At 42.6% G+C, this 24553-nt stretch overlaps 1 pseudogene; it reads right to left on the bottom strand.

The window, feature by feature from the left end:
• Nucleotides 1-20962: 20962 nt before the first annotated feature.
• Nucleotides 20963-21366, bottom strand: LOC120360128 (large ribosomal subunit protein eL33 pseudogene; annotated as a pseudogene).
• Nucleotides 21367-24553: the final 3187 nt, after the last annotated feature.

Below are 24553 nucleotides of genomic sequence, written 5' to 3'. Positions count from 1 at the left end.
CCTTCACCCAAAGTCCACAGGGAGGCTTTGTTGGCAAGGAGGCTTGGGGACATACGTAAAGTACTTATGTTCTGAGAAGTCATGTTTTCGGCTTTCCTGTGGCCTACCATCTTAGCCCAGACTTAACATTATCAAGTGGATGTGTTTTATAGGTTGCAGTTTGGGTTTGTGAGATTTTCTTTTTTCCTTAGAGTGAGATTTCTCTTCTTTTTATTCTTTTGTTTCCTAAAAATTAATTTCAATGGCTTAGTGAATTTCAAGGAAGGGGAGTGAAATGAAAATACCATTACTCAACCAGCTTTACTCAATCTGCATCTTCAGATGATGTTTTACTGCATTTTTTTAACTTAATGGGACTGTATTAAAAACAATGTTTCCCCAAATATTTAAAAAGTGATACTGGCTTAATATAAGAATGAGATATATCTACATTTATTCCTATTAAAATAAGACATGTTGCCACTTTGCCATAAGAGTAAAGACATACTGGGAAGGAAGAAAAGGCTGTGCAGTTTGAGTTTCATTGACTTCTCAAGCAAGAAACTTGTTGGCCTGTGCAGGAATTGGCATGACCTCCGCAAACTGTGTCTCTATATGAAATCACTTCATTCTTCATGTTTCTTCTTCAGTGAAGTTTAGTAACTAGCCTAGTCAAAAGATACCCTTTCTTTGAAAAAAGTTTGGATGGCAAAAGGAAAAAGCAGTAACAGTTGTCACAGAGGGTGAATAGCATCTTTGACATCCCAGATTTAGCTGAATGTCATTAGGTTGGAGAGTTGAATACTGCTGATATTTGTGCCCTTCAGCAAATTCTATATTTGATTTTTTCATCCCAAGGGCTTTTGTGAAACAAGAATTACTGTATGAGGAACAGAGCTGTGGTTAGTAGAATGAATTAATGGTAAGACATGCAATACACAGCAATGAAGAGGCCAGGGGGAGGAGAGGAAGGATGGGCACCATTACTTTTTTCACAGTTTATCCATTGCTTCCCAGTGTTTGCATTTGCTGAATGTTTATTTGCTTATTTCTTTAAAAATTTCTGTCTCACTCTGTTACCCAGGCTGAAGGGCAGTGGCACAGTCACAGCTAACTGCAATCTCAACCTCCAGGGCTCAACTGATTCTCCCACATCAACCTCCCTAGTAGCTGGGACAATAGGTGCACACCACCACTCCTGACTAATTTTTGTATTTTTTGTAGAGATGGCATCTTGCCATCTTACCCAGGCTGCTCTCGAACTCCTGGGCTCAAGCATCCGCCTACCTCAGCCTCCTAAAGAGCTGGGATTACAGGTGTGAGCCACCACGCCTGGCCTTAAAATTTCATAAGGCAAGCTTGTTTTTAGATATTAAGTATAATCATGGGAGTGAACCTTTGGAGTTTTATAACTCTTGTTTTTCTAGGAGCTCTCTCTCTCTCTCTCTCTATATATATATATATTATAGATAGATAGATAGATATACATACACACACATATATATGTGTATGTATATATATGTGTATACACATATGTATATACATATATAGATATATACACACATATATACACATATATGTGTATGCACATGTGTATGTACATATGTGTATGTATATATATGTTTACACATATGTGTATATATATACACATACACATATATGCAGAAAAACAAGCATTACATATATTTTATATATAATTATATATGATTTTATACAGAATTTTATATATGTGTGTGTATACATATATATATAGAGAGAGAAAGACATGATAAAATCTGGCTTATTAGACAGTCTGTCAGTACAATATATTTTGGCAACTTAGTACATTCACAAAATAATGTTCATTGCTGTTTGTAATGAAGGAGGACAGACTAAGACCAGACCTGAGAAGGTTAAAGGGTTGTGGTCATTTTCAGGTCAATACAAGAATACTCACTTTATACCTAGAGTTTGCCACTAGTGGCACAGAACTTGCTCTGCTTCCCCTCATATACTTCTTCAGGTACCAAAGTACCCAAACTAGAAACCTGGGCATCATCCTCTACTTCCCCCACTTTCTATCCACACCACACCCACATTCTCATAACATTTTGTTAACTTTTACTGCTGTCTCTTCTCCTTCTTTGATCCCTCTTTGTCAGGCCCTGCACTAGCTTCCTCGGGGTGTCACAGATTTCATTCTTATTCCAGTTAATTTTAAATGCAGATTTGAATCTGTCAATCCCGCAAAACCCTTAAATGACTCCCTTTCAACTTCAGGATAAAATCCAAACTCCTCAGCATGGGGTAGTTTCAGTTTGGGCTATTCTTTATCTGTCAACGTCCCTCCACTCATAGTCCGTGCTCCAGCCTCAATGAGACACCTGTCACACGATTCACACGCTTGCTAAATATTTGATATTTTTGCCCACTTCTGAATGATCTCCACTCACTCCCTCACTATTCCCCCTTTCTGCCATACTCGCTTCTTTCTTTCAAGAGCCAGCATAGTGTCATTTTTCCTCAGAAGCCTTACTTCATTCCCTAGCCTTCTGAGCCAGGCCACGCTCATGGCCACCCCCATAGTAACTTGTGCAGCTCTTTTATAGCATGAATCACATTTTATCATAATTGTTCGTTTACGTGTCTTCTTCCTCCTCTCTCATGTTGAATTAGCTCTCCATTGTTAGTGGGTTCCAAGCAGATGATCAATGACACACTTCAAGGAGATGAAACAGGAGAACTAAGAGTCAGACAAAAAGGTAGAAAAGACCTCTTTTAAGTCTCTTCCACTTTTTGGTGTCTGAATTTCTCTGACTCGAAGATCCTCAAAGAGGCTGCTCTTCCTTGAAAATAATCAGGCAAATAATGTTATCACAGTTTTATTGTAGAAAGTACTTTTATTTTTCATTGCCTTTTGATACAGTTTGGCTATGTCCTCACCCAAATCTCATCTTGAATTGTAGCTCCCATAATCCCCACATGTTGTGGGAGGGACTCAGTGGGAGGTAATTGCATCATGGGGGTGGGATTTTCCCATGCTGTTCTTGGGATTGTGAGTAAGTCTCATGAGATCTGATGGTTTTATAAATGGGAGTTCCCCTGCACATGTTCTCTTGCCTGCCACCATGTACATGCTTTTGTTCCTCCTTCACCTTCTACTATGATTGCGAGGCCTCCCCAGCCATGTGGACCTGTGAGTCCATTAAACCTCTTTTTCTTTATAAATTACCCAGTCTTGGGTATGTCTTTATTAGCAATGTGAGAAAGGACTAACACACCTTTGAAACTGATTATCCAGCAATAGAACTGCCATTTTTAGTAGAGATGGGGTTTCACCATGTTGGCCAGGCTGGTCTCGAACTCCTGGCCTCCAGTGATCTGCCCACCTAGGCCAAAAGGATTATGGGTATGAGCCACTGTACCTTGCCTAGGACAACGATTTTTGATGGTCCTTTGAACACGACACCTCAACTTCCATGGCTAAGGCCACACTCTGCTCAGAGTCAGATACAGATAGAGATGTTTTTGTTTTTACATTGATTCAGGTGGTACTGATGTCATCAGTACTGGAATCAAGGTCTCTAAAGGGTTTTGCTGAATAATGAGGGAGAATGCTGGGAAGATGGCCGCCTAAGAACAGCTCAGGACTTCAGCTCCCAGTGAAAGTGCAGAGGGTGAGTGGACGCCACATTTCCAGATGAATTTTTATTGCCCACAGACCAGGAGATACCCAGGCAGAGGGGTCGCCAGCGCCGCAGTCCCGGCTGGTGCGGCTGTTTTGGCCCCCACGGGGCTGATTTGGCCTGCACGGCTACTTTGACCACGCCCTGTTGCAGCGGTTCTCGGTACAAAAGCCACTAGTCTGGGAGCCCTCTTAGCTGGCGATCAGAGCCCTGAGACGGCAGAGTTGCCCATTCATCTAAAGGGTTTTGCTAAGGCAGATAGTTCTGAGATTCATGAGCGACACCTTCCTTAAAGACAATGACAGTGGTGGAGGGATATGAGAAATAAAGGAGAGAGAGACAGAAACAGAATCTGCCCAGTTTTCCAACCCCTGAGAGATAAAGATGTTGGGATCTCAGCCAATACCCTTAAGTAATAAGGAATGATGGGAGAGAAAGGCTGACAGTTTGTGGCATGTGACATGTTACTTTCTAGTGACCCAGAGATTGGATTTGTTCTAAACAGAAAGAGCTTGCAAGGTGACATCAGGAACAGTTTCCAACCCACCAAGTAGTTCATATCCCTCTCACAAAGGTAAAAACCCAGAGGCAAGTAATTATTCAGAGGACCAGAACTCTACTTTGGAATCTAAGTAGAGTTGGCAATACTCCCCTTGAGTCGTTGACCACATCCATTCTGACATGGAAAGTTGTCTCAATGGAAGAAAAAGCAGTCTTCAGAGTAATGTGTAAAACATGTTTGTAGGAGCAAAAATAAAAGTATCAAAGTGTCGCTCTACCAAAACTGAATATTGGGTATTTTAGGAGTCTAGGATCAGAGAAGGTGAGTAACTAAACATTTTATTATACTTCCTGATTTTGTGACAAGTATTATAGACTATATGTATAATTGTTAAAACCCAGTTAAGGAAGGATTATATCATGGCTATAATCCCAGCACTTTGGGAGGCCAAAGCAGGAGGATCACTCAAGGCTAGGAGTTCAAGATCAGCCTGGGAAACATAAAGAGACTCTGTCTCTATAAAAAGTTTAAAAATTAGCCAGGCATCGTAGCCTGCACCTATAGTCCCAGCTACTTGGGAGGCTGAGGTGGGAGGATCACTTTGAGGTTGTAGTGGGCTATAATGGTGCCACTGAACTCCAGCCTGGGCAGCAGTGAGAACCTGTCTATAAAGAACAGACAAAAGCAAAAACAAAAAAAATCAAGTAAAATAGGTATATTAAAATATATATACATCTACATACATACATATATAATAAATAAAGATTAGGCAAACTCGTGTCTAGAACCAAATAGCAGAGGGAGGAAGACAGGAAGCTTAAATGTATTGATGTACTTTGAGTCAGTCTGTGACATAAATGATTTCATTTAATCCTCACAGATTCACAGTTCGATGAAATAAATACTAATAGTTCCATTTTACAGATGAGAAAACTGAAGTTTAGGGAGACTAAATGATTTGCCCGAGGTTACAGAGATAGATAGTAAGCAGAAGAGTCAGGAATTTAACCCAAGTCTGCCTTCAAAAGACATAGCTTTCCACAAACCCAGTTTTATGAAATAATTTCTCTGAAAAGTATGATTTTTCTTCTACACGTCTTACACAAATATAAGTAAGTAAAGAATACTCATTTCTTGTTCAGTAAATTCCTTGTATGCCTGAAGAAGGAATTCACTGAAAGTAACAATTCTATGGTTAGAATACATTACTTTTTTATGGACAGATTTTTCTTACTACTTTGTCATAAACCTTTTCTATGTATCTATTGAAGAAGGGACATTTACTGACTTTTGTTGTTACTATGGAGTTAGTATTTTAGAATAATATTATGGCTGTGAAAGTGAAGAAGGCCATAGAAAAGAAAACACACACACACACAAACTGTGTTTGGAAAGAAAAATAATCCAGCACTGTTAGGATATGTGATAGGCAAAGCAGATATTTGGTTAAAACAGGTGTCCCCAAACTTTTTACACAGAGGGCCAGTTCACTGTCCCTCAGACCGTTGGAGGGCCACCACATACTGTGCTCCTCTCACTGACCACTAATGAAAGAGGTGCCCCTTCCTGAAGTGCGGCGGGGGGCCAGATAAATGGCCTCAGGGGGCTGCATGCGGCCCACGGGCCATAGTTTGGGGACACCTGGGTTAAAAGATCATAGTTCATGCCTTAGTTTTTTCAGCTATAAAATCACATTGGGGGAAAAAAAAACAACTATTTAAAACACATAATGAATTCTAGACATGTTGAAGTTATTTTCATGTCGACTTGGGTGGGGTCTGCCACTCAGGAAACTTGCCCAGCTATGTTCCCCTTTCCTGTATCTTTGTGGAATCTCAGGCAGTTCCTCAAGTGTTTGTTCACTTTTGGTCATAAATATGGTCATTTATTTAATTATTACTCCATTTCAGGTATTAAAAGGTCAGATCTAGTCTAACATGACTTTGATCTCAAGGCTGGGAGAGGTGACTCATGCCTTTGGGAGGCCGAGACCAGGTTGCTTGAAGCCAGGAGTTTGAGACCAGCCTGGGCCACAAAGTGAAACCTTGTCTCTACAAGGAAGAAAGAAAAAAAGAATTAACTAGGTGTGGTGGTACATTCCTGTAGTTTCAGCTACTTGGGTGGCTGAGGCAACAGGAACACTTGAGCCCAGGACTTCGAGGTTGCAGCGAGTTATGATTGAACCACTGCACTCCAGCCTGGGTAACAACAAAAGCTTGTCTCCAAAAACCACCACCACCACCACCACCACAACAAAAACTTAGATCTCAGATGCAATCCACAACTTCTTTTTCTTTATTCCATGCCTTTCTTATGGTTCAAGCACCTACAGTGAGGGAGGGGGGCAAATGTGGCTTCTCATTCGTTGCTCCTCTCCACTGTCTTCTGCACATCCTGGGGTCCAAGTAGGGGGCAGGAGGTTTATAGATGACGAAGGGAAGGCTTTCATGTCACTGGTGCCAACTAATCCTCTCTTGGCTAATCCTGGCCGTCTGTGTTGTTCACCCCACAGCTGTTACTCCTGAAGTACTTTTGACCCAACAGGCTGCTTTCTTGCATGGTGACTCAAGCCCAGAAACGTCCCACAGGACCTCCTTGGCCTTGGGAAACTCATTCATCCCTGCCAGACCAAAACATGGTAGTGGAGATGGCTGTCTCCTGCTGCTGTCTCTCCTTAATCCACCATTGCGCATGGCCACAGCTGGTCTTCAGGCCCAGTTCTAGAGGAGAAGAGGCAGCAGTCATGAGTTCATGAGTTTTACACACAATCTCAAAGAATCCTTCCAAGGCCCCTTTTACCCCTTCTCCCTCCTTCAACTCCACACCCTGTAAACATCCAGTGGCAAAGTGAGGCCTTTCTCTCCCTTCTCACAGGCACCCCCAACTTCTATGTGTATTTCTCTTGAGTCCCCATCATTTGATTTGGGGAAGGACAACCCTAAAAAGAGAAATGAAGAAGAGATCTCACTACTAGTCTAAAACCTTTCAATGCAACTCTTCAGTCACGCACTAAATCTCTGGACTTGCTTTCTGTTCATTACTGGGCATTGATGTGGGTTGATGGTTGCTGGACAGGTTCTGCTTTCTTTGAGTATGTTCAGCAGAATGTTTTAATTCCTCTCTTTAAAATGAGGAGATGTTATGGGAAAGAAGTCTAGATCCAGACCCCAAGTGAGGGTTCTTGGATTTCATGCAAGAAAGAATTAGAGGCAAATCCATAAAGTGACGGCAAGTTTATTAAAAAAGTAAAGGCATAAAATAATGGCTACCCCATAGGCAGAGCAGCCCCGAGGGCTGATGGTTGGCTATTTTTATGGTTATTTCTTGATTATATGGTAAACAAGGGGGAGATTATTCATGAGTTTTCTGGGAAAGGGGTGGGCAATTCCCAGAAATGAGGGATTCTCCCCTTTTTAGACCACATAGGGTAACTGACAGACGTTGCCATGGCATTTGTAAACTGTCATGGCATTGTTGGGAGTGTCTTTTAGCATGCTGATGCATTATAATTAGCATATAATGAGCAGTGAGGATGATCAGAGGTCACTTTCGTCCCCATCTTGTTTTTGGTGGGTTTTGGCCAGCTTCTTTATCACAACCTGTTTTATCAGCCAAGTCTTTGTTGCTTGTATCTTGTGCTGACCTCTTACCTTATCCTGTGACAGAATGCCCTGACCTCCTGGGAATACAGCCCAGTAGGTCTCAGTCTCATTTTACCCAGCCCCTATATTCAAGATGGAGTCACTTTGGTTCAAATGCCTCTGCCAGATATACTTCTTACCCATTGTTCTGAGCTTGGGGCTTTAGCCAACATTCCAGGACACTGGGAAAAAAATCTCACGCAGCATTTTGTTACCTAAGAAAAATGGTTTTTGTTAGCTTGAAGATTCTTCAAGCGGATGAGAGAACAGAATTTCAAAACCCCCTAACGATGTGAGCCAAGTCATAAATTCAAAGAAATTTTACAGCTTAAAAGATCTCAGAAATCATCATCTCCTCTTTTTTTAAAACTTTTATTTTAGGTTTAAGGTTACATGTGAAAGTTTGTTACATAGGTAAACATGCGTCATGGGGGTTTGTTGTACATATTATTTCATCACCCAGGTATTAAGCTGAGTACCCAATAGTTATCTTTTCTGCTCCCTTCCCTCCTTCCAACCTTCCACCTTTTCAAAATCTATGAAAAAATAATGTTCCAAAAAGAATAATTGACTTGCCCAAGGCAATGGGTATAAGGGCTAGTTATGAGCAGTGCCAGGTGTGCTGATAGAGTCCTCACTTGATGCATCCACAGGGTAGTAGAAAGTACCTTTTTCCTTCATTGTGATGTTTTCCTATTATTATCATCCTTATTTTTATCATTGACACATTCTGAAAAAATTTATGACTGAACAGTGTTTTGAGATATTAAAATTATAGTTAAACACATTCATCTGGAACACCATCAAAAGCTGAAACAGGAGTTTTTACATATTCTTTATTTTGCTTTTATGAGGAAGAGGTAAGTGACATGTAAACAAGTTGCTATTAGAAACTTACCCAAAAAAGAAGCTTTTAAGATATGTCATTTCTTGATGAATCTGGTCAATACAGTTTCTCCCTATTTGAACAGTGAAATAACAAACCTTTACATTTCCATAATTCGTTGCCACTTAGAGCTCTTCTTTTCCTTTTTTTTTTTTTTTTTTTTTTTCCAGATAGGATCTCACTCTGTCACCTAGGCTGGAGTGCAGTGGCACTATCACAGCTCACTGCAGTCTTGAACTCCTGGGTTCGAGCAATCCTTCTACCTCAGCCTCTCAAGAAGCTGGGACTACAGATGCATGCCACCATGCCCAGCTAATTGTTAAATTTTTTGTAGATGTAGGGTCTCATCGTGTTGCTCAGGCTAGTACTAAAACTCTGCATTGAGAGTTTATAATAATTATCCTGAACCATTGCAAATGACTTTTGTTTTTGTTTTAATAGAAGAAAAGGCATAGAATTAAATCTATTTAACGTGCACACACAGGAACCTTCAGAATAAAGACTCAAGCCAACAATAAGATACAGAATCTTCTATTCCATCTTGGGGTTATAGAAAAAATATGAGCTCAGAGTATAGCCCCAAACCAGTTATTTTGGTAAATCAGGTTTAGTGGCAAGACAGGTTACGAGAGGGGAAAAGGGAGAGGGAGAAAGGAAGAAGCCGGTCTAGCTAGCAAAGGTAGCCTTGTTCTATAGAGGAAGCCTCACAGAGAGCAGTGCTCAGAGAGAATAGGTGGTAAGTATCTTTTCAGACCTTTAAAGGTGTCCGTCTCAGTTATCTCTCCTAGATCCAGCAAATGCCAAGAAAGTTAAGGCCTGGCTGCATGAATAAGGATTCCCTACAGCTTCCAATTTCTCCCTCCTCAGTCTGCTGACCATGCAGCAACCATATCAAAATGACGTTTGAATTGTCCAAAGAAGATGGAATTTTGTTCTGTGTAATTTAGTGTTAAGTGTTTAGAAAGAGTCCTCCCACTTGTGATATTGGCAAATGGAAATTCTCAGCTAACGATATACATTCCAATCACTGAAGTACTCCACTTTCCCAGCCATTTTTGATATTGGATTGCTATTCCAATGTGCTTCCAATGGGCAGATGCTGTTGGCTAAAACAAAGTTTTTCAGTCTTTTTGTATTAGTCAGGGTTCTCCAGTAAAAGAAACTCATTAGGAGCTATAGATACAGGTACATAGATATAGATAAAAATATTGATGATAAGATATGGGCTCACATGATTGTGGAGGCTGAGAAGTCCTGCAATCTGTCACTGGCAAACTGCAGGCCCAGGAAAGATGGTGATGTAGTTGAAAGCCAGAAAGCCAGATTCCAGTTCAGGTCTAAAAGCCTGAGAACCAGGAGTCCTAACTAAATGAATGTCCCAGTTCAAACGGTCAGGCAGAGAGCAAGTTCATCCTTCCCCCATCCCTTCATTCTGTTCAGACCCTCAGCAGATTGAATGATGCTTTTCCACACCGGGGAGAGACAGCTGTTTTACTCAGTCCAGCAATTCAAACTCTAATCTCTTCTGGAAGCATCCTTACAGACATACCCAGAAGTCATGTTTAAATAGCTATCTGGGCATCCTGGGGTCCACTCAAGTTGATACATAAAACTACTGTCACACTTTTTTTTTCTACGGTATGTATCAAAAAAACCTTAAATTATATTCTAGAAATTTATCCTAGAAAAATACGAAGCAAATGTGAAAAGCTGCTTTACAGTGATATTCAGTGTGGCATTTCTTATCATTTTCAACATTGAGGAATAACCTCAATGTCTAATAAAAGGGGAATGAACCCAAAAATATTACATAGTAACAAAATGGAATTCTATACAGTCAATAAATGGTGATATAGAAGACAATTTAATGACATCTGAATGTGTTAATGCCATTTTCTTTAGTGAGTAAGAGTAATGTGTCAGGGTGTGTGGTAAAATCACAATTTTGTTTTAAAAAGTTATGTGTCTTTAAGTTTGTGTGTACAAGAAAGAATATTGCTGGGATATGGATATGTTTGGCTTACTGCCCCTAAGAATCTATTTGTATGAGTTGTTAAGACTGATATTCATGAGATCTTTATGTTTTTTGGCTCAAGAAAGAGAAAGACATATTGGGGATGAAGATAGCCAAAGTGATGGAGGGAAAAGGGAGGGAATGATTTCAATGGCATGGACTCTGTTTCAAAACCCAGCCAGAGTCAGGTTTCGAGTCTCAACCGAGGGAGAAGTTAGGGAGAAAAGCTGAAGAACTATGTTGCTAAAAGTCTGCTAGCCTCTGGAAACCAGTTACGCCACTTCAGAGTCTAAGGAACAAGATGGGTCTTAGATTTGGGAGAGGATCACTGGTCATCCTCTCTCCAGCACAGGGTACTGTGCCCACCAAAGGAGTCATCTTATGGAGAACAGCAGCATGGATGGCAAGAGGCTGGAGCAGGAAAGAGTTGTGTTCTCAAGCACGTAGGAGTCTCCAGGATTCTGCAAGACATGCCCGGAGGGACAGCTGAAATCCACAGGGAGCACGTGGGGGCTGGGATCTGTCACAATATGTGTACTGATCTAAAGTAGGTTTTTCAACCACTGCACTTGTTGACATTTTTGAGTGGCCAATTCTTTGTCATTGAGGGCTATTCTGTGCATTGTAGGAAGATTAGTCGCATTTCTGGCTTCTACCTACTAGATGACGGTAGTCCCAACTCATCTAGTTGTGACAACCACCTTCAGATATTGTCAAATGTCCCCTGGGGTCAAAATCTCCCCAGGCACTGATATGATGGAATCACAACCACAATGACAGGTTAGTGAAAATTGGTGCATGATAACAGCTAACATTTATTGAGTCTTTGTAGTGTTCTGGGCTTTATGTTTTTAACTCATTTAAGGCTTACAATAACTTCATGAGGTAGGTTCTATACTTACCTTCACTTTAAAGATGCAGAAATGAAAGCACGGAGAAGTAAAGTAACTCTCTCAAGCTCACACAGCGGACAGGTCGCAGCTGTGTAGAATTGGACCCTATCCAATCTCTCTATGGAGACCTTGCACTTAAGAAATACAATATGTTAACAATTGTGGACTTTCTATGTGATTGCCATTGTTCTTTGTAGGTTTTTATTTTGCATGTTTCAATTTTTTTCCAGTAAAAGAGGTTACCTTAATAATAAGAAAAAACATTATTTAGCAAGTAATTTACTAAGATCCAGTGTTGCAGGACACCTATATGAGCCCGCTTGCCTGGTGAATACATCGCAGCAAAGAGCGCCATTGCATGTCCTTGTGCAAAGTCCCGAGAAAAGACCAGGATGGCCAACATAATTTTATACTTGGACCGAAAAACAACAGTATAAAAGACAGACTTGGCAGGGTGTGTATTTTCTATGGTTTGCTGAGTTCAATCTTCATATTGTCTCTACTAACTATGCAGTAAATGAATTCGTAGTCCACGCTCCATGGCTCACCACCCGCAAGCACTCACCTGAAAGCAGGCAGAGGACAGCCTCTCACCTTCAGCACCAATGGGCTCCTCTCTGCGTCGTCGCTGATGCTGTTCCTGGGTTGAGAGGCTGGTAGTATGTGGGTGGATGGGCATGGAGGCTGAGGCTCTGGGAAACAAAGGCTGAGCCTGTAGGCTTGGACTGAATCTTGCCCATTTGTCAAGCACTGGCTAGGGGAGGCACTCGGGGTGATGATTCCTGCCAAGGCTGGGGCTGGCAGCTGAGCGCTTTGCAGAGCCTGCCTGTCAGTCACTGCTTACGCACATCCCTTAATGGCTCTTCCCTTGTCATTTGCCTGGTGTCGCTTTTATCTTAAGTGAATTTAACAATGGTGAAAGGTGCCAGTCTGAGGTCCCCAGAGAGGAGCTTTGCCGGAAGAGCAGTTAGAATGAAAGTTGCCTCCATCAAATTGCCTCTGCTGCCCCATCTCAGGAATAAGTAACCCCACGGCTGCAGGGGTACCCCGGAGGCCTGGCCAAGCCAGCGGAGCTCTTCCCACAGCTCAGCAGGCAGCCTTAAGGGAAGCCAGCTGCATGCAGGTCTGCAAAACTGGAGACATCTTGGAATTGCTTTTTTCTTAATTTCCACACCCAGGAGTATTTGAGGAGGAATTTAATCTCTATGTTTCTGGTTCATTTACACTTAACTTGTCACAGGATTCTTTCCAAAGAGCCATTTGGTGCCCAAGAGGACTTCTGAGCTTTTTAAACATATATCCATCTTTTTAAAAAAAATCTTAAACTAACCAGGTTCAAAGCGATGTCTGAGTCACAAATGAATAAGAGATGGTTTTAAATTTCAAATCCAGTTAAATTCCTAAGAGTGGTTTTGTGAGGCAGCCCATTTCACAAATCAATCATTGGCAGGTGAAAGCAAGTATCAGCTTACCCTCTCTGGGTTGGTTGGAAGTTGAAGTTAGGGTGTGAGATGGGTGAGCAGGAAAGGTAAGAATAGATGAAGCAAGAAAATAGAGTAGCCAAAGGCATAATAATTTCAGCTATCACTTCTGACCTCTTACTATCTACTAGGTACTACGCTAATTCTTACAACCACACTGTAGCAATTTTCAGATTATCAAGAAAGAAGTTTCCTTGTTTCAGACATGAATAAACTTAAGTTTAGAAATTAAGTAAATTATACAATTCACGTAGCTAGTAACTTATGTATCCATACTTAATCCAGCTCCTTCTAAATGCACATCAGCTAGATTGAAATGAGTGAGGGAAACGGAGGAAAGAGGAAGAACGGCTGCCAGTTCTGGGTCCCATCCTTTGCCACTGCCCATCAGGGTTCTATAACGCCAGAGCTTCTTTTTCTGTTTCCATCCTCATCACCTCAGAAAGCATGGTGGGATGGCGGGGGCAAGTCTGGTTGAGTCCAAGACATCTCATTGTGCAGAGTACAGCTGCTCTATTTAAAGAGCTTCCTTTCATCACAATTGTGGGGCACTATCTCCTACTCATCTAGCAGATTAAGCCTGAGGTAGAGCAAGGAAGAACTGAGCTCTGACTTCTTGACCTTCGGGCAAAGACTGACTTTACTTCTGAAGGAAACAGGAGAGAAATGATCTCCTAGGCACTGAGATAAGTTATTTCTGTGGGCCTTGTATTTATTTATTTTCTTGAGACAGAGTCTCACTGTGTCACCCATACTGGAGTACCATGGTGAGATCTCCACTCACTGCAGCCTCTGCCTCCCGAATTCAACTGATTCTCCTGCCTCAGCCTCTGGACTAGCTGGAATTCCAAGTGTGAGCCACCATACTCAGCTATTTTTTTTTTTTTTTTAATATTTTTAGTAGAGACGAGGTTTCACTATGTTGGCCAGGCTAGTCTCGAACTCGTGGTCTGAAATGATCCAGTCACCTCAGCCTCCCAAAGTGTCGGCATTACAGGCATGAGCAACTGCGTCCAGCCAATTTTTAAGGCAAAATTTATTTGTATATTCTAAAGATTTAAATAAGAAGCAGGTGGGGGTGCGCAAGTGTCTGCGTCTGTGCGTGCGTCGCGTCTGCGTCTGTGCGTGCGTCCTGCGTGTGTCTGTGCGAGTGACGTCTATGCGAACGACGCTGTGCGTGTGACGTCTGTGCGTGCGTGCCTGCGTGCGTGCGTGCATATATACGTGAGTCCTCCGCTCTGCCAGGACCCGCGTTTGCTTGTCGCGGTTGAACAGCAGTCCGTTTGAGGCCTCGCTTCCCTTGCTATGCAGTTCATGAAGTGCTGAGGACCTCTGATGGTAAGACTGTTGTATTTGATATTACGTACGACACGCCGAGAAAAACTATCAGGTGTATTTATTTCGGTTGTTTTTATCCGGCACCACTGCCTTGTGTGCAGTTTACAGAGGTGATGGTAGATCTTTCCAATGGTGAAGGACACTCGCAAGCTGCCTAGTACTTCTTTCTCCTCTATTTAGATACGCACGGACACCGCACTCACACTTTTCTTTAAATAAGGGCTTTCCGTTGAATTAGTAAGTGTAGAGCTCCCGAAAGAGAATGAAAAGCGCTAAAATGGAAGCAGTCAGGTGCGTAGAGTCCGAGAGGCCCTTGACCACAGGGCCTGCCTCTCTAGAAGGAAGCAGCTCCTAGGTCCATGCCCGGGCAAAGAGAAGCTTGAGGTGTTGAGAAAATGTGAAATGGAGCACCAGACAGGGGCTTTCCCTGGGTTTCCAAGGTTTAGAAATCCTTCAGGAGATGATGTTGGCGACAGATGTAAAAAGATTGGAGAACTGTGAGGAGAGGGGGGAAATGCCCATTTCAGGAGGCAGCGGCTCCTTGAAAGCACCTGGGATAGCTCAGTCCAGACTTGATTGGTCTCCCTCTACTGTCAGCCCCTCTGGCATCCATAGTCCACCCCATGCAAAGCAGTACGTCACCACAATCAGGTTTGTATTGACTTTTCCTGTTTCATGTAACTTCGCGTTCCTACACATCGTCCCCTTCTCAAAACCTCCAAATGTTTCCCCTTACCTCCAAACTCATTTCCTCAGCCTCCAAACTCTTTTCCGCTTTTACTTGCAGCATTTCCTCAACAATGTGCACGACAAACACTCTACCCTATTACACCTGATCTATTTGTCACTTAGGGGACCCTGTCTCCCAGTTTTCCCAGAACACAGGATTGTTGGTGCTAGAACCAGGAAGTCCAAGGCAAACTGGGATGAGGAGGTTGCCTATCTAAGCCACTCCTGGATGAACACATTGGAATTGCTCTGCTTCCATACCTCACATGCTTCTCCCAGCTTGGAATGCCACTCGTTATTTTGTCTACCTGTTAGAATTTGGTCCACATCAAATTTTATTTCCTGGAGAAAGCTTTTGCAGATCTCCCACTGTGCCGACCCATTTCTCTTTCCTTTGAGATCCCGGTAGCTCTGGTTGTCTGGTGGACTGTAAGGGGCAGGAATTGAGTAGAGTGGTTGAGAACATGAATTTAGGAGGTAGCCAGGTGTGAGTCTGAAATGTGATCGAGATACTTGCTAATTGAATGCAAGTTACTTAGCCTCTCTAGGCCTGAGTCGTCGTGTTAATTGTGGTGGGGGTATGTAATTATTAATACTCAGCTTTTTGGGACGTTGCAAAGGTGAAATGAAATCATATATGTAGCACCTGCCTCGTGGTATATTGAGATATACAATGTTACTATTCTTTGGTTCCTTTATTCCATGAATGTTTGTTGAGTGCCTTCCGTATCCTCAGCCCTGTTCCATGAAATGGTATCAAACAGATTTTTTTTTAAAATACCCTCAAAGAGCTTAGATACTAATGGGGAGTGCGGGAGACATAAACATAACTATAAACTATGACAGATAGTGATAAATGCTAGAAAAATAAATCAGCAAAGGGAGATAGTGAGGGCTTTATATGAGGTAGGGAGAGAGAGCCTTCAGCAAAGATCTAACAAAGGTGTCAACTGAGATAAAGACTGGGTACATGCAGGCTGGAAAAGAGTTTAGCTCTGGAGATGTTAAGTGTATGATTTTCTTTTAAACACCCATGTGGACTTAGTGAACCATGTTAACCAGACAAGTCTTCCTTAAAATATATATATATATATATATATATATATATATATATATATATATATATATAAATCTCAGGCTTACTTAGTAGTTCAAGAGGAGAGTAGAGATTGGCGGGGGATAACTAAAGCCCTTTCCTGAAACCTCCCCGAGGTATTACCACCACTACTTAAACAGAAGCTAGGATTCGCCGTCTTATACTATTTTTCTGAATCTCCCTCAGTTCTTAGAACAGGACTGGACACAATAAATTCCTGATTTGTATTGACTCGTGACAGTAGAAACTGTAGAGCAGGAACTTTGGGTTGCATGAACTCTTTTAAAACAGAACCTTTGTGCTTCTAAGGCCTTTTCATAAAAACCCTCCCTGTGGAAGCTTTCTGAAAGCGCCCAGCATGTTCCATAGTCCTGCATGAACCTTAGTGAGTACCCAGGTAGGCAATGCTTGGTGGCAGACACCTTCACTCGTCCAGGTTCCCCAGAAACGAGAAAAAAAAGGCAGAAGATGAATGGCCTTTGCCTCTGAAACAGCTGCTGATTCTCCTGCATCTGCAGGGGCCAGTTGATTTAGAGATTTGTGGAGAGAGCCTCTGAGCCCCTCACTCCTGCCAAGTGAATTGCCAGGAGCATCCCATGGCAGGAGTTATCGTTCTATTCCAGGTGCTGCAGGACAAATGCCCTGGAGTTGGAAGATGAAATATCCTTGCTCCTAGAGGAAGCTGCAGGCACGAACTGGGCACAGTTGTGAGGATGAAGGTTATCCTGTCCTGAATAGCCAACAACTTGGAGGTAAGTCAATGACACTCATCCAAGACTAATGCCAGAGGGAGGCACCTAGGACTTGCTGTTGCTGAAAGACAATATTGTCAGCTCTCTGTTATTTATGTCAGTGTGCCTGGAGGTTGAGATGTACACCGTGGCATAGTTAGTCCAAACAATGCATAATCCAGAAACCGAAACCATTTCCCTCCGTTGTGAATGATTGCTGATCTTTTTGTCTTGTTCAGGCAGCACCTTGCAGATATTTCAGGTACCAACTGATTTGCCATTGTCCTGTTCCCCTCCCACTCCTCCACTTCCTAAATAAATGTTCTAGAAAGATATTTCTATCAGCAAATACATTTGGTAAATTCTCGGTTAACAAAGTGCAATAGATTTCTTTGTGCAGGATTTCTCAAAACTTTTAATACATTAATACACACTGCAACTTTCCAAACGGAAAGAACATGGGCAGCAATATTTGAGCAGAAGGACCTGTTTACCAGAAGCACCTATTAAGGCAAGCCTTCCCCTAATCACACTTTGGGAAATGCTTCCTTAGGCTGCTAACATGAAATTAGTTTTCATTCTCTGAAACTAAACGTGGCTTGGGGAAAGGGCCCAGGAGCATGCTGAGGACTGGATTTTTAAAGTGCCAGGAGATTTAAAAAGAAAGGAAAAGCAGAACAAATCATTCTCGGGGCAAGAGGGGGCCCTTGAGTCTCCTGGCTGGCCTTTGCTGACTCACTAGCTTCTGGCTGAGGGATCTGGCCCTATGGGAAATGTTTGCCTTCAGAAGTTACAAAGAGACATTTGCTTTAAGACCTGCGTGGCACTATGTAGTGTCAAAGGAAGGAAAAACTGAATGAAGACCAAAAAATTTTATCCCAAGGCTGCTTTTAAGGGGGAAGGCCTATCAAAATTTAGATACACAAAAGGCATCTCTTAAAACACAATCCTCTGTTTTTTTGCTGTTGGTTGGTTGGTTGGTTGTTTTGAGACAGAATCTCACTATGTCCCCCAGGCTGAAGTGCAGTGGCGTGATCTCAGCTCATTGCAACCTCTGCCCACCCCGCATCCCCCAGGTTCAAGCAATTCTCCTGCCTCAGCCTCCCGAGTAGCTGAGATTACAGGCACCTGCCACTGTGCCTGACTACTTTTTGTATTTTTTGTAGAGACAGGATTTCACCATCTTGGCCAGGCTGGTCTTGAACTCCTGACCTCGTGATCCACCCTCCTTGACCTCTCAAAGTGCTGGGATTACAGGCATGTAATCCCAACTACTAGATATTCTTTGCTGCAAAATTTTGGCCAATATTTTCACATAATGAGAAAATCAGATAAATTCATAGGAAGTATAGGGGGTTTCAATCTAACCTCTATCTGTCATTTCCTCTACAATATATGGAAAAGCCATCTTGTTGCTGTTTGAACACCTCCCCTGTTGGGGGAGTCTCACCACCTCCTAAAATTCATTTGTCAGACAGCTCTAAGTGCATGGGTCTAGTACAGTAAACTTTACTTCTGACTAACAGGATCCCAGATTTCCAGCATTCTCAGTGCTTGCTGCTTTGAGCATGGTATATGCTAGCTTTTGCTAGTGAGTAATGTGAAACCTAAAATAATGCAACTATAAGTCAGATAGACTGAGAAAATGAACAGAAAGAAACACGTAAGTAAAGCAGCCAAAAACCAGCAGTCTTCACATTTTACTATAAGCAATCCTCTGAAGGTTCCTCTTTGGTTAAAGAAGAAGGTTGTTTTGCAGAGAACAAGAGGATACATACAAAAGTGTTTTGAAGAACTCACTGGGTCATACACCTAAGTGTAAGGTGTTTATTAGGGAATTAACATTGGGAGCTATCAGAAGGCAGGAAGACTAGGAGCGGGAGAAAGGTCCGATTGCCAAGAGCCTAGTAGGAATGAGAGGAAAGCAGTGGAAGGCAGGAGGATGAAAGATCTGGAGGAATCCCATGCAGAGGAAGCGGGTCAGTAGGTGGTTAAGTTCCTCCTGAAAACTCAGTTTCTATTTATGAAAATACTACCTTGGTCACCATACACCCTCACCTCAGAAATCTGGGCATCACCCTTAACCTCCTCTTCTTCATCCCACTATTTCTGCCAACCTGTTGTCAAGTGTGTAAGCCCTCTCTCTTAAACACAAGGAAGCTGTGTCATGTGTTCCCAGGTAGTACATGCGGTGCCCATTATCTTTTAATTAAGATGAACTAAGAGCCTTTTAACATGGAAAGCAATGAGAGGCAAAACACTTCCTAGTGAAGGTCTCACTGTGTCACTGGGCACCATTTACCCAATCAAGGGGAGATGTACTTCTGGACAAATGAGGCGTTTAGGCTCAGTTTCTGGATCAATGGCAGCACTAGGAATGAACTAAAAGGGAGGAATGACCTTTGTTGGAAGGATTCACTGCCTTCCTGCATCTCTGAATAGACAGCTGCCTTCCTCAAGACGTGTTCCTTACCCTTGGACTCTCATTCGTTTGCTCCTGGACACCATGGTGAAGCCACCAGGCATGGCAAACATCACCTGACTCCAGCCTCAGACTCAGCTGAGGGCATCCTGAATCTTCACTCACACTGGAGTCCCTTAGGGCGCTTAAAATGAGAAGATAAGGGGGTGTCTTGAAAGAAGGGCTGGGTGACAGACTGATATGCATCTGAGGGGAGGGATCTGGTGAGTGTGTGTGCGTGTGCACACGTGTGTATATGTCTGTGCATGTCCACATGGCAAAGACAGGTTAAGCTGCGGTTTCACATCTTCTCCAGCTGCCTCCATCTGGAAACTGGAAGATTCTTTGACTCTAATTCACAGAATTGTCTGAGAGGTGGCCTGATTATAGTACTTAGAGATATTAATGATTTACAAAAGCTGGGAGGTCTCCTGATTTGCCTTCAGGTCTTCAATGACCTTTGACAGCCCTCCATCTCCATCCATGGCCTGTCAGCCCAGAGCCCATCACACCCAACCAAGCCCAGCGTCATCTCCTGGTTGGAGCAGCTTCCTTAACTTTCAGGACTCTGGACCTTGCCCTCATCTACCCAGTCTCCCTTAGTTTACCTCTCTGAATTCAGCATCTGTCTACCTTATTGCATATGCCTATTCTAGGGATCTTAATAACACATGTCTACATTCACGTGTGAACCAACATGTGGGACCTATGGTTAACTGTAAAATGCCACTCAAGGGCATTAAAGATGGTACTTTATCAAATGCTGTCTAGGAGTTTGCTTCGTACTAGAATCCTTCCAAATGTCTTTTCCTTCCTTCTCAGTTCAAATCTTGTCCCTTAAATCACCAGTGTACTTTCTGCTGGGTCCTCAAACTCTAGTTGCCAACCCTTCCTAGCTGGTCCTGTTCTGAGGTGCTGTAGATGGCTATGGGACAATGAATGCTTACAATTTTAAATTTGGAAGTCACCTGTATTTGGCCACCTAAAAGCTCCCATGCAGACATTTTCCTGAAATTGTGCAGTTTTCATCTGCCTTTACATGCTTAAGTGGGTGTTAATTTTAGGTGTGAGTGAGGCAGTGAATGACTGTTCATTTGAGACTAAGGGGTCTGGTTTTTAGGAAGGGCTGCTGGTTTTGATGATTCATGCTGCATTCAACACTCATGGAGTGGGGAGAATGTGGTGTGAAGTAGGCATGAGCTATGGAACCAGGCCTGGGTCACAGCCTGGATTCTGATACATACAGCCTTAATATCTCTGAACTTTACCCACGACGTTGATTATTGTGAGAATTGAGTGAAATAATGTGTATAAAGCACCCGGTACATTACATACATATGCCCAGTGTTCAATAATGACAACTTTTGATTATGATTTATGAGCACCCCTCAAATGTAAGCTGTTAGGTGTTGCAACACCTATAAAGATTTATTCCAGGTTTGGGTGTAACATCCAGGCTCGCTCTCTCTCTCCTGTTTTGTTTTTTGCTTTTTTTTTTTTTTAACAAGAGCACAAATCCACATTTATTTATTGACTTTTCCTTAGTTTAAACCCTTGAGGCATGCAGGATCACTCGAATTATGTGTCCAATAGCCTTAGCAGGAAGATTACCTCAGAATTTGGCAAGAACCATGCCACTGTTCCCATGGGTCCCAGTTACCTTTCCCCAGATCACTCTGGTTTTGTTTGATTTGTGCCAGGACTCAGTGTGTTGTTCTTTGCTTTGTATGCATAAGCATAACTATTGCCCAAATAGAATTCTGTTTCATCTTGGGCATAAACACCTTCAATTTTAAGAAGAGGTGTGTGCTCCCTTTGGTTCCAGAGACTCCACTTATAGCCAGCAAAAATGGCCTTGGACCACAGCCTTCCAGACGTATTTCCTTTTAGAAGTCCTGTTCCCAGCAGGCCTCCACAGAAGCCAGGATGGCAGGAAGAGAAAAACAACATCCAGGCTCTTGCTTACCATGTCAGTGCTTCTCAGCCCTGGCTAATTCCATAATCACCTGGGGCCTTTTCTCTAATTACATACTTCTGATGCCACAGTTGTCCCTTGGTATCCTGGGGAATTGGTTCCAGGACTCCCCTGGATACCAAAATCCTCAGATGTTCAAGTTCTTCATATAAAATGGCTTAGTGTTTGCATATAACCTATGCACATTCTCCTATACACTTTAAATCATCTCCACATTACTTATAATAACCAATACTATGTAAATGCTATTGTTATTATACTTTTAAATTTTTCTATTTTTTTTTGTTTTATTGTGAATTTCTTTGCTTTCAATTTTTTTAAATTCAAAGTTGGCTAAATCTGTGCATGTAGAACCCACGAATACAGAGGATAGACTATACTTTAAAAGACTCTGAGTTAGCAATTTGGGGTGGGACTGGGAATCTGTATTTTGTAAAAGCCTTGGGAATGACTCTTAACACTCAAGCGGAGGTTGGAAAGAACAGCTTTAGAGCCAAGTGTATTTGACCACTAAATAAGTAATTCTTAAGGGCATGGTAATAACAAAGTTGCTGATGCAGTGGTTGATGAAGATTTTTTCCCCAAATAAACACATTGAGTATCTCCCTTCAGCCAATTGGGGTATAGTAGAACCAGAGGAGAGGATGTGTATATAATTTTTTAAAAGTTTGTAGGTAGTTTTGCTTTATCACCTCTTCTCTCATTTTTTTCTCTTTTTTTTCTTTTTTTTTTTATTTGAGATGGAGTCTTGCTCTGTCTCTCAGGCTGGAGTGAAGTGGCACGATCTTGGCTCACTGCAACCTCTGCCTCCTGGGTTCACATGATTCTCTCGCCTCAGCCTCCCAAGTAGCTTGACTTGGAGGCATGCACCACCACACCTGGCTAATTTTTGTATTTTTTTTTTTTTTTTAGCAGAGATGGGTTTTCCCCATATTGGCCAGGCTGGTCTCAAACTCCTGACCATGTGATCCACCCATCTCTGCCTCCCAAAGTTCTGGGATTATAGGCATGAGCCACTGCACCTGGCCCTTTTCTCTCATTTCTATTGGAAACTCTTCTACGGCATAGTCTTGGAGCTCAACCCCAGTGGGATGTCAGCATTCATCTTCTCTGGCACCATCCATGTGCCTTATGGCTGTGATTTTAGAATTCCACATTCATAACTTGAATTCAATTTAAGACAATGCCAAACAGACCTCCCAGAAAACAATAAGGCGTTGGGAGAAGAAGCCACTCGGTAGATTTGCCCCAGAAATTGATTCATGAGATGTTGCAAGTCAATGACAATCAGAACTAGGGAGTAAAAGGCACTGGGCATTTTGCAATTCCCAGCACTAAAACAAATACGTAGTTCTTGATTAGTTTTCAAGTCCTCGTGATGAGTCGCCTCCAAAGAATGAGAATTTAGGCAATTGAATAATTTCATGTTGAAATGTAGGAGTTAAGGAGGCAGTGTCCCTTGAGAGTACCCAGCTGCGAGATAATAACCTCAAGGGGCAGAAGGCAGGTGCAGCCTCTCCACCAAGTGACAGACCAGCTGGGAGGTGCATCCACTTACTTCTCACAGCAGCTATCCTGGATCTGAGGGGCTTGGAAGCTGGAAATAGGTGCTAGCCAGAGGTGTGTTTACTGGAGGCTAGGGGTGGTGGGGGAGAAGAGAAGAGGGAGCGTGAAGACAGGTGTGCATCCCGATTTGAGAAATTAGCAAAGACTGCAGATCTTCAGGAACGTGGATAGTCTAAACGTAGGAGATGACTATAGAAGCAATATTTATATGAAAAGACGCTCCATGAGAATATCAGCCCCATGACAGCAAGAGCTTTATCTTGTTCAAGCCGTCAGTTCTTACCAAAGTGACGCATCTTGTTCAAGTCAGATATAAAAAATAAAGCACATTGCTCGTGTATTATCAGGGAAGGAAAAGCAAAGGGGGAAAAGCCACTATTTAACAGATGCCTCTTTTTTATCTAATATTTTAATGCCTTGGTTTCCAAACTTCGTTGCACATTTCAATCACCTGGGAAGATTTTAAAACTCAATGTCCTATACTGATTAATCCTCAGTGTCTGGGAGCCAGGCATCAGCATGTTCTAGAAGATTCTCAGGTGATTCCAATCTACAGCAAAGTATGAAAACAACTGGTTTCACACATTGTTCTTTTAATCTAAAAAGTAATCCTGTGAGACAGGCCCCATAAAGTGAGACCTGTTTTACGTATGAAGAAAGATGATAAGAAGATAATCAGTTGTCCAAGGTCAACCAGCAACTAAGAACCTAACTTTGGTTAGGTTTAACATTTAACTACAGCATTGTCTGATCCAATGGCTGTACTCATTTAACAGCATATACAGCTGCTCAAGTTTCCATAATAAAATGCCACAGACCTGGTAGTTTAAACAGTAGAAATTTTCTTTTTCTTTTTTTTTTTTTTTTTTTTTTGTTTTGAGACAGAGTCTCACTCAGTTGCCAGGCACCAGACTGGAGTGCAGTGGCGTGATCTTGACTCACTGCAACCTCTGCCTCCCGGGTTCAAGCAATTCTCCTGCCTCAGCCTCCCTAGTAGCTGGGATTACAGGTGCATGTCACCACGCCCAGCTAATTTTTGTATTTTTAGTAGAGATGGGGTTTCACCATGTTGGCCAGGATGGTCTTGATCTCTTGACCTCGTGATCCGCCCACCTGGGCCTCCCAGAGTGCTGGGATTACAGGCGTGAGCCACCGCGTCCGGCCGAGAAATTAATTTTCTTATGGTTCTGGAGGCCTGAAGTCCTGGATCAAGGCCCAGCAGGATGAGTTTCTGGTGGGGGCTCTCTTCCTAGATTGCAGCTGGTGGCCTTCCTGCTGTGTCTTCATAAATGGTAGGGGCAGGGGAGGGAGGAGGGGGGAGGACAAGCAGCAAGGGGAGGAAGAGGAGAGAAGTTATTAGCTCTCTGGTGTCTTTTTTCTTTTTTGAAATGGGGTCTTGCTCTGTCACCCAGGCTGGAGTGCAATGGCGTGATCTCCTCTCACTGCAACCTCCCCTTCCCAAGTTCAAGCAATTCTCCTGCCTCTGCCTCCTGGGATTACAGGCACCTGCCATGATGCCCAGCTAATTTTTGTATTTTTAGTAGAGAAGGGATTTCGCTATTTTGGCCAGGCTGGTCTTGAACTCCTGACCTCACG

Source organism: Saimiri boliviensis, chromosome 19 (genome assembly GCF_048565385.1).
Source record: "Saimiri boliviensis isolate mSaiBol1 chromosome 19, mSaiBol1.pri, whole genome shotgun sequence".
NCBI classification, from domain to species: Eukaryota; Metazoa; Chordata; class Mammalia; order Primates; family Cebidae; genus Saimiri; species Saimiri boliviensis.
Note: the sequence above shows the minus strand (reverse complement) of the source record. Positions and strands in the feature narration are given on the sequence as shown.